We start from the raw sequence: 7,212 nt of genomic DNA on the forward strand, positions 1-7,212 counted from the left end.
TGTAAATTTGCTTTACAAGCCTCTGCTTGCGTCATTGTTGCTAATATCCCATTGATTGAAGCAAGTCACACCGCCAAACCTAGCATCAATGTGAGAGGGAACTATGCAAGGACATGAGTTCAGGGAGATGTGATGTATTGAGGACCATCACTGTAACAATCTACCATACCATATTTTATAGAATATATGCTACAGTGTGTTTTATGCTCTCCATATGAGCAACTTTTTCTTTTGGAAAAATTCGTTCTTTTTTTTTTTTTGCCTCAAAAAGTGACATTTATTCACAGAAAAAAAATGACAAGATGCCCATCCCTTGGCTCCCTTCCCTCCCGCAGCCCTGCTGCTCCTCAGCCCCCCAAGATTGAACTCTGGCTGGGACTAGGAAGCAGGACAGCCCCTCAGATGAGGTCAGCAACATTGAGGGGCATTTCCTCAACGAAGGTGTTGTAGAAGGTCTCCATGTCTCGAAGAGTCCTTTTGTCTTCTTCTGTCACCATGTTAATAGCCACACTTTTACGGCCAAACTGTCCACCTCGACCGTTTCTGTGGATATAGTTTTCCCTGTTGGTGGGAAGGTCATAGTTGATGACTAAAGAAACCTGCTGCACATCAATGCCTCTGGCCAGCAGGTCAGTGATAATCAAAACTCTGCTACAGCCAGAACGAAACTCCCTCACGATCACGTCTCTTTCCTTTTGGTCCATATCTCCATGCATGGCAGAGACAGTGGAATCTTGAGCGTGCATCTTCTCGGTAAGCCAGTCCACCTTCTTTCGGGTGTTGAGGAAGATGACTGCCTGGATGATGGTCAGGGTTTCATACAAGTCATGCAGTGTGTCCAGCTTCCACTCTTCTCGTTCCATGTTGATGTAGAATTGGCAGATACCCTCCAGGGTCAACTCTTCCTTCTTGACAAGAATCCAAGTGGAGTCCCTCATGAACTTCTTGGTCACCTCAAGCACATCAGAAGGCACTGTAGCTGATGGCAAAACTACCTGGGTGTTGCTGTTGAGCTTTTGGAATATGTCGTAGATCTGGTCCTTGAATCCATGGCTTAACATTTCATCAGCTTTGTCCAGTACAAACATCTTGATGTATTTGGGAGACAGGTATCTCCGGTTAAGCATATCAAACACACGGCCAGGGATACCCACAATTATATGGGGAGCTTCCATCTGCAGTTTCTGTACCTCAGCATGAACGTTGGTGCCCCCAATACAGGTGTGACAGGAGGCACCCATGTAGTCTCCTAGTGCCATGAACACCTTCTGTATCTGCTGAGCCAATTCTCAAGTGGGTGCTAGGACCAAGGCCTGGGTGGCTTTTAGATCTAATTCAATCTGCTGCAGAACTGATATGGAAAATGTGGCCATTTTCCCAGTGCCAGATTGGGCTTGAACGATCACAACATAACCCTTGATACAAGGTAGAATGGCTCGCTGCTGGATGGCAGAGGGCTTCTCAAAACCATAGGCATAGATGCCACGGAGAAGGGACTCTAAGAGGTTCATGTTGTCAAAGCTGTCAACAATCTCATTCCAGTTACTCTCGATGACACCTTTGGGCTCCATCCCATCAGGGCCAATGTCTTTGGATTGGGAATCCTGACTTGCAGACATGATCCTTAGAAACTAGCAACAAATTAGTTCTTAATGCACATTGATTACTGTGATAACCAGCCTCTAAGATGGTCCCCAATGATTCTCACCACCTGGTGATCCATGTAGCTAATAAGATATTGAGGAAATGACTGTGTGACTTCAGAGGTCAGGTTGTAAAAAGACCTTGCAGCTTCTGCCTCACTTGTTTGGATCACTTACCTTGGGAAAATTAGCTACCTGTCATGAGAACACTCACTCAGCTGTATAGAGAGGTCCATGTGATGAGAAATTGAGGTGTCCTACCAGCAGCCAATACTGGCTTGCCTAACACATGAGTGTGCCATCTTAGAAGCAGATCCCCCAGCCTCAGTCAAGCCTTCAGATGACTGCAGCCCTGTGACAGACTGAGCCAGAACCACCAGCTAAGTCATTCCCAAATTCCTGACTCACAGAAAGCATGAGATAATAAATGTTGATTATTATTTTAGGCACTAAGTTTTGGAATAACTTGTTATGCAGAAGCAAGTAACTAATACAATTACCTACCAGCTTTATTTAGGCAAGACATAGAAGGTCTGAATTAACTTCTGAGATATTCTGATTATCTAGAAAAATTAAATTTATTTATCTTAGACATCAAATCTATTTTTCCCTTAAGGAGAAATAGGTTTTGCCTTTAATATAAATAGTATTTAAAAAATAAGTGGATAGCAAAACATTATATCTTGTGCAAAAAATATCCAGCATCATCAGATGTATACTTTGCTCTAGCAAACAAAAGCAACAAATCATTCCCTGGTTTGTTATGCAAAAGAGATGTATTTTTAAATATTGTAAGATATAGGGAGATAAGGAATTTGACTGAACATCATGTCCATGGAGACTTCTAAATTTTCTTCAAACAAATCCTGTATTTAAAAAATATAACTGGTGATGATTCCCTGGGGAATTCCCCTAAGCCCTACTTTACTGCTTGGTACATGGTGTGCTCTTATTAAATATGGTTGCATCATTTGAGATTTAAGCACTACAGTGTCGGGCTGAATCCTGACTCCATCATTTCCTAAAGTAATTTCTCTGAGCTTTGCTTTCCTCATCTCTACGTGGAGATAAAGATGCAAATCGTGTGGGATTGTTAGGGGACTTACATGTGGTAATGTATATAAGGGACTTATATCTATGTTATGTATCATATATACAACAGACTTGTGCTGGCAGCAAGACCTGCTGTTATCTTCTTTGTGGCACTGTGTCATATGTGTTTTATGACTCCTCCATGGAGCACATTTTTTTTGTGCTAGGAAACACACTTTCATAGTAGGAAGATTCATTAAAATATTACACTGATGGCCTCATGTAAACTTTATGCTCCTGGGAACTATTATAGTTCTTTCTATCTATAAAATAAACCCAAAAGAAGTTGAAATATCAATTATTAGAGATTCTTTATTAAAACACTGAGTAATTTAAAAAATAACATTACGCCAGGCACAATGGCTCACGCCTGTAATCACAACAATTTGGGAAGCCGAGGCAGGAGGATTGCTTGATCCCAGGAGTTTCAGACCAGTCTGGGCAACATAGCAAGACCAAATCTCCAAAAACAATTTAAAAAGTTAGCCGGGCATGGTGGTGTGTGCCTGTAGTCCCATCTACTCAGGAGGCTATGGTGGGAGGATGACTTGAGCCCAAGAAGTCGAGGCTGCAGTGACCTATAACTGCCGCTGCACCCCAGCCTGGGCAAAGGGGCAAGACCCTGTCTTTAAAAGAAAACAAAAGAAAAGAAAAGAGAACACAGAGAGAAATTAGAAACAAGCTTATTGCAGTTGCCAATTCTGTGTATCTCATGAAGTCCTGACTCTCCCTCTTTGGAATACTTGGGCCAATAGAACTTAATTGTATGCTCAGTTTGATCATATTTTACATGCAGCTTTAAAAAATGTCATTTATTCATTCATTCAATAAATGAAAGGACAGACTCCAAGATAAGCAACTGCAGAGTGGGTGTGCCCAACCAGACCTCAACGCTGCCCCCAGTTCTGAATGTCTTCTGTCTAAAAGTTGTACGGACATTGTCTGATGCTGCCCAGTTGTGGAGAAAGGTGTAGGAGAGACAGCCAAAAGAGATTGTGTTGCTTGGGCAGCCTGCACTTCCTCCATTTGACACAGAAATGGCCCATGAATTTCCTGTGGGTTTTCTAGACAGCTGAGAGGTGGCTCGACTTAAGCTACCTTAGGTACTCCACCCAAGGCCACTGTCCTTCAGGCAGGGCCAACTGAGGAGCTGTGGTGAAGGTCGTAGGTGGGCAGAGAGAGCTCTAACGCCAGCCAGAACCTGATCTTCATGCCGCGGAGCTGCAGTAGGGAAGGGCATCTGAGGCGCATCTGGAAAACCCAGAGATTGGTTCCAGGAGAGATCCAGCATGTGACCCCTGCCTCACAAACAGTCAGACTGTTTGTGTCTGTAGCCCACAAGGCTACAGCCATCCAGGGAGAGTAGACTGCCTCCCCGCTCCGGGCAGCCCAGCAAGGAGCTGTCCCCCCTGCTCTGTTCCACCTTCTGCTGCGACCCAGGAGGATAGGTCCAGGGGAGCTGGAGGGGAAAAGTGTGTACCCGCCATATCTTTGTCTCCTATGTCAAGCTGCTGGGGGAAGAGGAGACTGACTTCAAGTAGAATCTAAGATTACTATTTTAAAAGGAAAACTTTTTATTATGGAGAATTTCAAACACAATGCACAGCTTTAAAAAATATCATTTATTCATTCATCCAATAAATGAAAGGACAGACTCAAAGGTAAGCAACTGCAGAGTGGGTGTGCCCAACCAGACCTCAACCCCGTCCCCAGTTCTGATTGTCTTCTGTCTAAAAGTTGTAGACACTGGCTGATGCCGCCCAGATGTGGAGAAAGATATGAGAGACAGCCAAAAGAGGGGTTCTTTCTATTTCACAAAACAGAAAGAATAGTGTTGTGACTCCCACCACCAAGCTTCAATAATGACCAACTCAGCCAGTTTTGCTCATCCATACCTACCCTCCAACTTCCCCACCCCAATTATTTTTAAGCAAGTCTCAGATGTCAGACTATTTTACCATAAATATTTTAGTATATATCGCCAACAGATAAGGACTTAAAATAGCCATTATATTCCTGAATATTATCAGATGTTCCCAGATTGTGCCATAATTTTTTATAGTTTGATTAAGAATCCACTTAAGTTCTACATATGGCACTTGATGTTTATATCTTTTAAGAGTCCTCCATCCCATTACTGGGTATATACCCAAAGGATTATAAATCATGCTGCTATAAAGACACATGCACATGTATGTTTATTGTAGCACTATTCACAATAGCAAAGACTTGGAACCAACCCAAATGTCCAACAATGATAGACTGGATTAAGAGAATGTGGCACATATGCACCATGGAATACTATGTAGCCATAAAAAATGATGAGCTCATGTCCTTTGTAGGGACATGGATGAAACTGGAAACCATCATTCTCAGCAAACTATCGTGAGGACAAAAAAACAAACACCGCATGTTCTCACTCATAGGTAGGAATTGAACAATGAGAGCACGTGGACACAGGAAGGGGAACATCACACACTGGGGACTGTTGTGGGGTGGGGGGAGGAGGGGAGGGATAGCATTAGGAGATATACCTAATGCTGAATGACAAGTTAATGGGTGCAGCACACCAACATGGCACATGTATACATATGTAACAAACCTGCACGTTGTGCACATGTACCCTAAAACTTAAAGTATAATAATAATAAAATTTTTTAAAAAAAGAGTCCTTGGCTGGGTGTGGTGGTTCACTACTGTAATCCCAGCACTTTGGGAGGCCGAGGCGGGCAGATCACCTGAGGTCGGGAGTTTGAGATCAGCCTGACCAACATGGAGAAACCCCTTCTCTACTAAAAATACAAAATTAGCTGGGCATGATGGTGCATGCCTGTAATCCCAGCTACTCGGAAGGCTGAGGCGGAAGAATCGCTTGAACCTGGAAGGCAGAGGTTGCGGTGACCTGAGATCGTGCCATTCTACTCCAGCCTGGGAAACAAGAGTGAAACTGTCTCAAAAAAAAAAAAAAAAAAAAAAAAAAAGAATCCTTTAATCTGTGGTTTCTTCTGCTTTCTACTTTATTTTCTTGCAATTTATTAAAGAAATCTGGTTGTTTTTCCTGTAGAGTTTCCCACAGTCTGGGTTTTACAGATTGCTTCCAAGTGACCTTGTTAACATGTTGCTCTGTCCCACATTTTCTATAAATTGGTAGTTAGATGGAGAGGCTTGATCAGATTTAAATTGGTTTGATTTTTTGGCTAGATTATTTCACAGGTTATTTCTCTCTCTTTTTCATTTTATTGTGGCAAAAAGAAAAAAATGAAACCACATACCTAAAATGTACAATCTTAAGTATTTTTAAGTGTATGGTTCAGTAGCATTAGTATCTTCACACTGTATTGCAACCATCACCACCATCCCTCTCCAGAATCTTTCCATCTTGCAGAACTAAAACTCCACACCCATTAAACAAAAGCTCCTCATTGCCCCCATTCCAGCACCTGGCAATCACCGTTCTACTTTCTGTCCCTATGAATTGGACTACTCTAGGTACCTTGTATAAGCGGAATCACACAATATTTGTCTTTTGGTGACAGGTTTGTTTCACTTATCATAGTGTTCTCAGGTTTCATGTTGTAGCATGTGTCAGAATTCCCTTCACTTTCAGGATCTCCATTGTATGTGTGTGTACCTCATTTTGTTTATCCATTCATCCATCAATCTGCCCAGTCTTTGGCCATTTACACCTTTTGACTATAATGCTGCTATAAACATAGGTGTGCAAATACGCTTCAAGATCCTTCGTTTAATTCTTGTGGGTATATACCTATAAATCAAATGACTGGATCCTAAGGCAATTCTATTTTTAGTATTTTGAAGAAACTTCAAACTGTTTTCCACAGCAGCTGCACCATTTTACAATTCCACCAACCATGTACAAGCATTCCAATTTCTCTGCCTCTGCTCCTACCCTTGTTTTATTTTTGTTTAATTGCTTACTTTTTTTGTTTTTTGATTAGCCATCCTCACAGGTGTGAGGTTATATTTTATTGTGGTTTTGATTTGCATTTCCCTAATGATTAGCGATGGTGAAACTGAGCATCTTTCATATGCTTGTTGGCCATATGTATATCATATTTAGATAAATGTCTGTTTGAGTCCTTTGCCCATTTTTTTAATTGAGTTTTTTGTTTTTGTTTTTGTTGAGTTGTTGGAATTCTTTATATATTCTGGATCCTAACCCCTTATAACCCCTTATATGAATTGCAAATATGTTCTACCATTCTGTGGGTTATTTTTTCACTCTGTCGATTGTGTCTTTTGATGCACAGAAGCTTTTAATTTTGATGTAGTCCCATTTGTCTATTTTTACTTTTGTTGACTGTTCTTTTGGTATCATACTGAGGAAATCCTTGCTAAATCCAGTATTGTGAAGCTTTTCCCTTGTGCTTTTTTCTACAGTTGTCTTTTTAGCCATTATTAGTGATTATTGCCAAGAACAATGATTTCACCAGAGGTTCCAAAAAATGTGATATTC

At 41.5% G+C, this 7,212-nt stretch overlaps 1 pseudogene; it reads right to left on the minus strand.

The window, feature by feature from the left end:
- Positions 1-398: 398 nt before the first annotated feature.
- Positions 399-1,619, minus strand: LOC100591327 (annotated as a pseudogene).
- Positions 1,620-7,212: the final 5,593 nt, after the last annotated feature.

This window comes from Nomascus leucogenys, chromosome 9 (assembly GCF_006542625.1).
Source record: "Nomascus leucogenys isolate Asia chromosome 9, Asia_NLE_v1, whole genome shotgun sequence".
Classification (NCBI taxonomy): Eukaryota; Metazoa; Chordata; class Mammalia; order Primates; family Hylobatidae; genus Nomascus; species Nomascus leucogenys.